This window comes from Phocoena phocoena, chromosome 1, assembly GCF_963924675.1.
Source record: "Phocoena phocoena chromosome 1, mPhoPho1.1, whole genome shotgun sequence".
Taxonomy (NCBI): Eukaryota; Metazoa; Chordata; class Mammalia; order Artiodactyla; family Phocoenidae; genus Phocoena; species Phocoena phocoena.
In genome coordinates, this window is record NC_089219.1 from 12,775,220 (window position 1) to 12,785,087 (window position 9,868).

The 9,868-nt window shown below is 48.8% G+C and overlaps 1 pseudogene; it reads right to left on the bottom strand.

Annotated features, from left to right (window-relative positions):
- Positions 1 to 3,340: 3,340 nt before the first annotated feature.
- On the bottom strand, positions 3,341 to 5,308 carry LOC136122292 (polyadenylate-binding protein 4 pseudogene; annotated as a pseudogene).
- Positions 5,309 to 9,868: the final 4,560 nt, after the last annotated feature.

The following is a 9,868-nucleotide window of genomic DNA, read 5'->3' on the forward strand; positions in this document are numbered from 1 at the left end:
CAAGCCTTTGCTCACTTCTGTATTGGATCTGGGGTGCCATTTCCTCCTTTTCCATGTGGCCAGTTCCTCACCATTTAAGATTCAGCTCCAACTTTCTCCTCCCTAGGAAATCACCTCTTGTCCACCTCCATTGAAACATCCTCTGCATCTGCCATCCATGTGCATAACACCTGGTTTAACAATTACCCATTTATATGTCTGTCTCCCCAGACTGTGGGCATTTTGAGGGCATGGCCTATTCACTTTATTTTCCTTGTAGAACTTACTGCTATCTGCAATAAGTTTGTTTTTAATTCTTTACGAATATATTTATCGTCTGAACTTCTCACACCAGAGGTCAAGAACTATGTCTATCTTGTTCACTGTTGTGTCCCCAGAGCCTGGCACAGTGACCGGGCACCCAGAAGGTGGCCAGAAAACATTTAATGAATGAACAAATGCGTCTTTGTCTCCAAAGTGCCTGGCTCGGGACCTAGCACATAGTAGGTATGTAGTCAGTATTGGTTGAAGGAAGGAGTAAATAAAAACAAAGGGTGAGCTGTCCCTGTTCCTTGTAGAAGGTGAAAAGAGAGATGGGGTTAAGGGTGGGTTGTTTGGGGAGAAGGGAACCCAGTGGAGACCCAGGCAGCTTTAATCTCTGGGCCAGGACTAGTGCAAGGTGAGTGCGCAGAATTTAAGATGGTCAAAAAACTCGGTTCATTAAGATAAGTAATATTTTAGTGCACTATTAAAAAATGCAAAAAAATTCATGACGAACAAAACATCAAAAAAAATTTTTTTTTAGCTTAAGTGGAATAGATACTCCCATTTATGAAGTTCTTTACATCCAGACAACAGTTCTTTGGAGAGACAGTTATTATCACATTCATTCATCAAATGGTCACTGCGTGCCTCTGTGTGGCAGGCACTTTTCTAGGCATCAGGCATTCAGTGGTGAGCAAAGCAGACCACTTCCTGACTTCACAGGCCTCAATACCCTTCCTTTCACTTAAAAGGAGTGGAAACCCCTAAAAGCTCACAGTCTGCCTCAAATCCTCCACGTCATAAACGGCAGAACCAGTTCCCCTAAATCAGGAATTCTTAACTCGAAATCCGTGTTGGGTGCTCTTGTAACATTAAAACATCAAAATTTTAAGTAAAGGAAGTATTCTCCAAGAAAAACCAGAGAACTGAGTCAGTCAGGGGAACTGGGAGCAATCACCCTGGTTCCTTTTCGTCCTGGTGAAGACCAGAGTCTACTCTTCCTTTACTTATTTTCAGTAACTTCTCCATCTTATCTTAGTCTTGCTAACCTCTGTTTGCTTCCCTGATGTTAGCATGAGAGACCTTTTAGGATACGTCAAGAGGGTTGGGTGCTTTTGCAGGGACCAGAGTGAAGGAAGGAGTGAGCCTGGGTGGGCAGGAATGGTGGAAGAAACGGATGGTGGTGATCACAGCCCAGGCCTCCACCTGGTCCAGCCCTCTGATCTATGGGGGGTGGGGGGAGGTGGGGAGGTGGAGGGAGGGGGAAAGCAGGACACCCTTACAGAGAGGCTGGGGGCTGAGTCACGGTAGGAGACAAAGTTAGACAGAAGGGACTCCTTCCTTCCCTTCAGCTGTAGAAAGAGTCCCTTCTGTGGATCAGTGTGAGCAGGTCCACCACTGTGAGATTTGCAAACATCTGGGCTCCTCCAAGTATAGCCCAGCTCTCTGCCTGGGGTATTTTGCTTCCGGGGAGCAGCGTAATTCGGCACCATGGGGCTCTAGGGAGAAGAGGAGGCGAAAACTGTCTCCCAGAATTGGAATAGACATAGTTGGTAAATCAAAATGCTTTCGGGCTGCCTGGCCCCGATTTCCTCCAGCCGCTGCCCCAGCCCTGCCTGTGCTTGCTCTCAGAGAAGCCCTTCTCCCTCTGCTGGGTCACTCCGTCGTCATCTTTACTATTGTTCAAGATGCCAGTGACAGTGACAATGGGGCTGTTGCTGCTACTGCCTCTGCTGGTAGTAGCCGCCGCATTTGGAAGACTTACTGCGTACCAGGCCCTCTGCAGAGCAGTTTGGGTGCATTTTCTCTCTCTGATCATTACAGCAACTTTACGAGGTAGGGGTTTTTGTCCTTTACAGTTGAGGCAACTGAGGCTCAGAGAGGGTCAACAACTCACCCTAAGTCACACAGCGAGGAGGTGAGCATCTTCTGTTAGGGGGATGGCTGGGCTATGGACATGCCCCCAAGGCCCATGGGAACACAGTGGTTGCAGCCCCTCTGGTTTACCTGCAGAGGGCACCCCTGCCTCACAGAACTTCCCAGGGCTCCCTATCAGCCCTTTCCAGCCTGCCCTTAGAAAGGGCTTATCTAAACCCTCTCCCTTCCACCCTCACTATATAATTAGACTTCTCAAAATATTCTGTCTGAGTGGGATGGGGACAATCATATGCTACAGACTTCTCCAATTTCATGAGCAGTCTCTATGAACTCCCGGAGCAAAAATGTCACAAGCCACCCCCATTCCAGATGGGGCTGCGTTTCACACAGCTGAAGTCAGCTCATCTGCTGGGACTTAGCAAGTGGCCTGAGGCCTTCTGGGGACTGTCACGTTGGTGGACCCTATAGCACCACACACACACACACACACACACACACAAATTAGAGCTCACCCACACTGCCAACCTCTGTCTCGCTCTCATCTTCCTGCCACATCACCAGCATACTCTCAAATTAGCAGTTAATTTGGTCTTCTGGATGTGTGTGGGTGTGTGCTTTTTAAACACAGTATGTGATAAAACTCCCTTTCCAGCTGAATCTGAATATTGAACACCCCTTTGTATCAGAGACAGAACCATGTAAATGAAATGCAAAAAGGGAATGGTGGTAAATTTCATTTGTAACGGCTAGATATCGGCTCAGTGAAAGCAAAAGAAGTCAGAGGGATGCAGAATATTAAAAGCAAATTGACTTTCCAGAGAGGCAGGGAGATGGAATGGTTAAGTATGCAGTCCTTTGGGAGGTTCAGATCCTGCTATATCAGTCATTTTTATTTATTTATTATGGAGATTTTTTTCTTTATTGAGAAACTTAAGACTTGGGTACATCAAACAAAACCAATTTTGGGAGGAAAAAATCAAAACTGACAATAGAAAAACAAAGTTAACACTGTCCAGGCCGTATCAGAACCCAGAGAATATATTCTTTTAATTGAAAAATTCTAGGCACGTCATAATTGACCTTTTGATACAAAATGACCTACTAAATTCGCAATTTGTGGTTCTTGGTGTTGAGGTCCATAGGACAAGCTAGGAAGTCTTCAAAGCTTGAGCTGAATTCCATGAGGGTTTATTTGGCTTGTGAATCGCTTTGTCCTTGTCTAAGAGGTAGCAGCAGCAACAGCGCCCACCTTCTGGGCACCTTCTTTCTTGGCACGATGAGCCTGTAGGACTGCCACAGCTTCATCCACATGGGAGCAGAGAGACTCGGGGACTCCAGCACGTGCAGCAGCTCCGAGTTGTCAATCTCCAGCAGCATCCCCGTAATCTTCCCGGCCAGGTTTGAGTGCATCGTCTGGATGAGCAGGAACAAACGTTCACCCAGCATCTGCTTCTGCTCCTTGGGGGGAGGGGGTGCTGCGGCCAGCATGGAGGCGGTCAGCGGCTCCTGGCCCTGCACATGGACCGCAGGCTGGGGTGCCTGCAGGGGCTGGATGGCAGGGTGAGGGCTGCGGACACTGGAGCGTATTTGTAAGGTGCAACAGCCCGAGCAGCAGCGGCAGCAACAGCAGCACGCTAGGTTCTGCCCAGCTGCGGAAACACCTCCAGACTGGCAGCTGTCAGTCGGCCCTTGCTGGCGGCACCAGCCCCACCAAAGTCCATAGCCAAGCGGTCTGGGCACTCAGACCCGACTCTCTGAGCGGTAGTAGGGAGGCCGCGAGAGGCCAGAGCATTACCAGTAGGAGCCAGATGGCGAAGAGCTGGACGAGGCCCAGACTGGCGTATAGCACTTGGCATTCCTTGGAAGCCTTGAGGTCTCCCACCTTGCTGCAGCGTGGATTAGGCCTCATCTGTGCTAACTGGTTAGGTAATACGGAGGTCTTCCAACTGGGCCTGTGGAACTGCTGGCACAAAGTAGCCCCCAGCTGCTGGAACTGATTTAAGATGGCATTGGCGGGGAGCGCTCTCATCCTGGCCACCCACTGCATATACTGCTTGGTCAGCTGAGCCTTTCTCTCTTCCTTTCTCTGGGCCAGGGTGACATATAGTGGCTTGAAGCCCACGATGCGTCCGTTCATCTCCGTGACTGCTTTGGTTGCCTCTTCAGGGGATGAGAAGCAGACAAAGGCAAACCCTTTGCTTCTCCCATCCTCCAGCATCACCTTAGCACTGCTGATTGATCCAAAAGGAGAGAACTTTTCCCTTAACTTCTCACCATCAATGGTGTCATCCGAGTTCTTAATTTAGAGATTCACCCCCTGATAGCGACTAATTCTCTCCTGTTTCAGCTGTTCAAATTTTCGCTTTAACTCGGCCTGCCGTTCCACTTTCTTCTGTGCGCGGCCGACGAGAATGACTTTCCCACTGATTTCTTTTCCATTCATCTCTTCCTCGGCCTTATTGGCATCCTCGTGTTTTTTGTAACTCACAAAACCAAAGCCTTTGGATTTCCCACTAGGATCTCTCATCACCTTGACACTTAGAGTCTTACCAAACCGGCTGAATAGCTCTTTCAGACTCTCATCATCCACCTCTTCCCCAAAGTTTTTGATATAAACATTGGTGAATTCCTTGGCTTTGGCTCCAAGCTCAGCTTCCCACTCTTTTCGATACTTGAATCTGCCCACAAACACTCCGCGGTCATTGAGGAGCATGCCGTTCATCCTCTCGATGACCTTGTCGGCAGCCTCCTGGGTCTCAAAGTGGACAAAGGCATAACTCTTAGAGCCGTTCTCATCACACACCACCTTGCAGGACAATGTTTCCGAAAGCAGAAAAAGTATCATACGGTGCCTTGTTATCTATATGTCCAGGTTCTTGATGAAGGTATTTCCCACACCAAATTTTCTCAAAGAGGGATCCCTCTGAGCCCACATGATATGGATTGGCTTTCCCTTAATCACATCAAAGTTCACGGTATCCAAGGCCCGCTCCGTGAAAGCTGTCTGCTGGAAGTTGATGTAGGCATAACCCAGGGAGTGGCGGCTGAGCATACCGCGGCAGACCCAGATGGACAGCACAGGCCCCGCAGGACTGAACTTTTCGTTCAGCATGGCCTCGGTGACGTCCGAGTACAGGTCACCCACGTACAGGGGGACCCTGGGGTAGCTGCTGGCCGCAGCGTTCATCTCCCCACCACCCCGAGCCCCGCCAGGAGGACTTCTTAGAGGGACCACACAGGACAAAGGGGGCTCACCTCCGAGCCGTGGCCCGTGCCGCGGCTCACAGGTGGCCGTGAAGCTCAGAGAAGCTGGAGTCGGCTCCGAGGGGAGGGCCTGAGAGGAGTTCGGAGACAGCCCGGACGAGAATCCCAAACCGCAGACAAAAGGCTCTCAAAAACAATATGGCTCTCCCTGGGAGTTTGTAAGTTTCAGCTGTCCTGGTCTGGAAGCTCCCAATTTCGAAAAATGAAAAAAATTAAAACGGGGACTGCCCTCCAAATTACAAAAATTCTTCCAGAGGCAACCCAGTGGTGCCCACGGCGGCCTCCGGAATGTGCGTTTCTCTATAAATATAGGCCTCGGGCTCCCGGCAGTTTAAGATTACAGCAGCCCAGGGAAGAGGGAAACCAAATACTTGTTGGTGCCCACTCGGCAAGCCCGGGGCCGCCAGAGCGCGCAGCTGCCTCCCACACGCCGGGCTGGAGAAGGGCTGCGTGGACACGTGGAGCGCGGAGGCCGGCGCGCTGGGGGCGAGGGCGGCAGGCGCGGGGCTGCCACGCTGCGCGGCGGGTAGGCAGGTGGAGGCGCGTGAACACGGGCGCCCGAGAGGCTCACCGTTGCACCAACGGACGGGGACCGATGGACGCCTAGGTGCGGCGGCAGCGGGCAGGCCGGAAGCGTGCAAAAGTGACTGCCCCGCGGGTCCTAGGAGGAGGATTCGCTCTTTTCTTTCTTTCTTTCTTTTCTTTTAAGATTTAAAAAAAAAATATTTATTTAATTTATTTATTTTTGGCTGTGGTGGGTCTTCGTAGCTGCGCGCAGTCTTCTCTAGTTGCAGCGCGTGGGCTTCTCATTGCGGTGGCTTCTCTTGTTGTGGAGCATGGGCTCTAGGCACATGGGCTTCAGTAGTTGTGGGTCGCAGGCTCAGTAGTTGTGGCGCACGGGCTTAGTTGCTCCGCGGCGTGTGGGATCCTTCCGGACCAGGGCTCGAACCTGTGTCCCTTTCATTGGCAGGCGGATTCTTAACCACTGCACCACCAGGGAAGTCCCTGGTGGATTTTAAAGCGTTTTGGGTTTTTTTTTTTTTTTAAATCCTTTTCTCTTTTTTTTTCTTCAGGCTGCTAGGCCCGAAAGCGGTGGAGGCTGCAGCGACCCGGGGCGGAGAGAGGACAGCCATTTATTACGTGACCTTCAGCAAGTTACTTAACCTCTCTGTGCCTTAGTTTCCTATTGTGTAAAATGGGGGGGAAAAAAATCATAGTCACCTCACAGGGAGGAGGAGAAAATGAATTAGTATCTGTAAGGAGCTATCAATTTTCAACTGGTGGTGGGAGGCCCAGCTGGGGGGAGAAAAAAGGTAAAAGAGAACTGTGAATTATTAGGAGAAAGAGATTATGCTAATCAGGATGGAAAGACTTCAGCATAAATAGATGCCAAGGGTTTCAGGCAGCTTTAAAAACTTATTTAAAAGTACATATGTAATTAAATTCTCACTGTGTAAAAATTTCAAGCAACACAGATAAATTTTAAATCCCCTCAGTCACGCTTCTTTTCCCAGAGGTGATTACTATTGTCAGTTTCATGGGATTGCTCCCATACCTTTTTCTTTGCGTGTGTATACACATGTATGTGTCTACGGAAATCCATGGCTTTGCTTTTTTATATATCAACTGCTCTGTCTTGGAGCTCTTTCCATGTCAGTACACATAGATCTATTTCATCTTACATGCTACAAAATATATAAATGGGATGTACCATGGTTTGATCATTCCTCAGGTAGTTTCTTTTTTTAAAAAATTTTATGTTATGTGTATTTTAAAAAAATATTTTATTTATTTACTTATTTATTTAGTTGCGGCAGGCGGGCTCCTTAGTTGTGGCATGCGAACTCTTAGTTGCACATGCATGTGGGATCTAGTTCCCTGGCCAGGGACCAAATCTGGGCCCTCTGTATTGGGAGCATGGAGCCGTAACCACTGCGCCACCAGGGAAATCCCTCCTCAGGTAGTTTCTTAATAGCAACAAAGGAATATACGTTACTGTCCTCTTTCTAAAATACAGGATTGGTCATGTGACTGCAGCAGCCCCAAACCTTCAGGGGGTTCCCATTGCTCAAAACCTAGTATTTCCAATATGACTTCAGTCTATATCTTTGCCATTCCCTATACTCACCACTTCTCAAGCTTGTCATATACTTACACCCCTCTGTGTCCTTGCTCAGCTCGGCAGCCTTTCTTCCCTTCTCTGCCCAGTCGTGCGTTCCTGCGTTCATTCAACAGTCTAGCCCAGATGAACACCAAGGCCACCCTTGGTCACTCTCCTGGCTGGAAATAATTGTGTGTGTGTGTGTGTGTGCGCACGCGAGTACGTATGATTCCACAGCTTTTGTGCCTTATTCATTCCCCCATTCAGCAAATATTTATCAAGTGTCTATTCCGTCTGTTTGCCTCTTTGTTCTCCTGTCTCCCTGACTCTCTCAGTTCCTTGAGGGATGAGATCATGTCTCAGACACAGGGTTTTCAGGGAGAAGCGACATCCTGGTTTGCTCAGCATGGTCCCAGTTTTCATCTGTTAAACTGGTAGAATTATTAGTAGTGCCCCCTTTCATTCTGGTTTAGATGAAAAATTATATGATCACTCCAGTTTCACACACAATAGATGCTTACAGTAATATTAACAAAAAAGAATGAATGGGTGGAATGAATGACTATAATTTACATTTCATGGTTGTGAGATGCCATCTGACTCGGAGAGGAAGACTTGAGAGCGTATTCTGTATTATGTAGAAGTTATTTCACTTTGGGCTCTATTGCCTTTGAAGGGTTTACAGGAATCCTATAATCTCCAGACACTTGCTTGCAGGTAGCAGGTGCTCTCGTTATAAGATTCGAAATAGTTCATCTAGTATGCTAAAAAATGACAAGTGCAAAGGCAGCATTTATGAAGAAAAGAATGATGACTCATTGAACTTCGGTTAGAAAGCTGTTCCTGAGGTGAGGTAGTCAAGAGCAGGGGTTCAGCGGGCGAGCTCTGGAATCAGACCACTTGGGTACAACAAATCCAGGTTCTGCTGCTTCCTGCTGTGTAAACTGGAGCAAGTCACTTCCTCTCTGAGCCTCAGTTTCCTCATCTATAAAGTGGGGATAATTCTCACAGCTTTGTTGTGAGAATTAGATGAGATGATGAATGTAAACTGTTAGGCTGAACTCTATGAAATCATCCCTATTTGACCCTTGTGACCTTTAAAAATGGCATTTCATATAGTTCAACCTGGCAGGTGCCTGACAGGTAGTCAGTGTTTGAGAAATGGTGGCTATTATTACCTCATCTGATTGGGCTATTTCTGCTTCCATTGCCTAGCTGAAGAGGCGTTTCATTGTTTTATTCAAAACACATTTGCTGAGCACTGTCTATGTGCCAGGAACTGCCATCGGGAGGAAAACAAAGCAGTCCTTTTAAAGGTGTCTTTTAACACTTCAGTGGCAGAGAAGCTTATGAGTAGGGCCCTAGAATGCCAGTCAGAGACTGTCCTTAAAGGGTCATCATGGGGTTTACCCGTGACTGTGATAAACTGGGCCTTAGCTTGCAGACCGTGAGGGGCTGAGGCAAAAGCAAACTGAACTGGGTAGTTTGCTTAGAGACTAGCTAGAGACCAGGCCTTTGCTTTCTCAGAAGTCAGGGCTGAACCGGAGCCCAGCTGGCTGGGGGGTGAGGCATAGGTAAAAAACCAGATTGCCACATCAGCCAGGCTTGAGGCAAGGCTGCAGAACTGAGCTCTCTACCTGGACATGTCTTTTTCTTGTTGTCCGGCTAGAGGAAAGATTCCACGTGCTGCCATTTGGTGTCACCACACTGTATTGAGTTACCAATAACATTGCCGTCAGTCCCCTGGAGCTGATGCCACTTGGGCAAGGATCCCGGAGAAGTCCCACTGGGCAGGCAGAGTTCATCCCTGGCTGCTCTTTTGTTTAGGGGGGGAGGGATCCCACTCCCACAGGCGTTTGGCTATGTCAGGGTCTGGATCAGATCCTATCTGGAACGAAGGGGCTGAGATAATGGGGACCCCAACTCCCCTCACCTGGGGACCAAAGACATCTTACATTAACATGCAGAATCAAGTTGTATCCCGGGGAATGATGAGGGGAAAGAGGCTAGAGGTGAGGGAATTATGTTTTCCCTTTCCATGGGGCTGGTGGGGATTCGCTTCCTAAAGTGGGCAGAGGGGACTTGGCCAAAGGCACTCCCCTTGCCAAGAGAGAGGCCAGTCCTGGTAATGTGGCAGCAGCCACGGTTCAGGCAAGAGGACCTTCTGAAGGGACAAGGCTCTGTACACCAGGGCCAGGGAGGGCCGATGTCTATCTTCTGTCTCTCTCTCTGGTATTATAACAATCAACTTTTAGGAATTCCCTGGCAGTCCAGTGGATAGGACTCTGCACTTTCACTGCTGCGAGCGCGGGTTCGATCGCTGGTCGGGGAACTAAGATCCCGCAAGCTATGTGGTACAGCCAAAATCAAAAACAAAAGAAC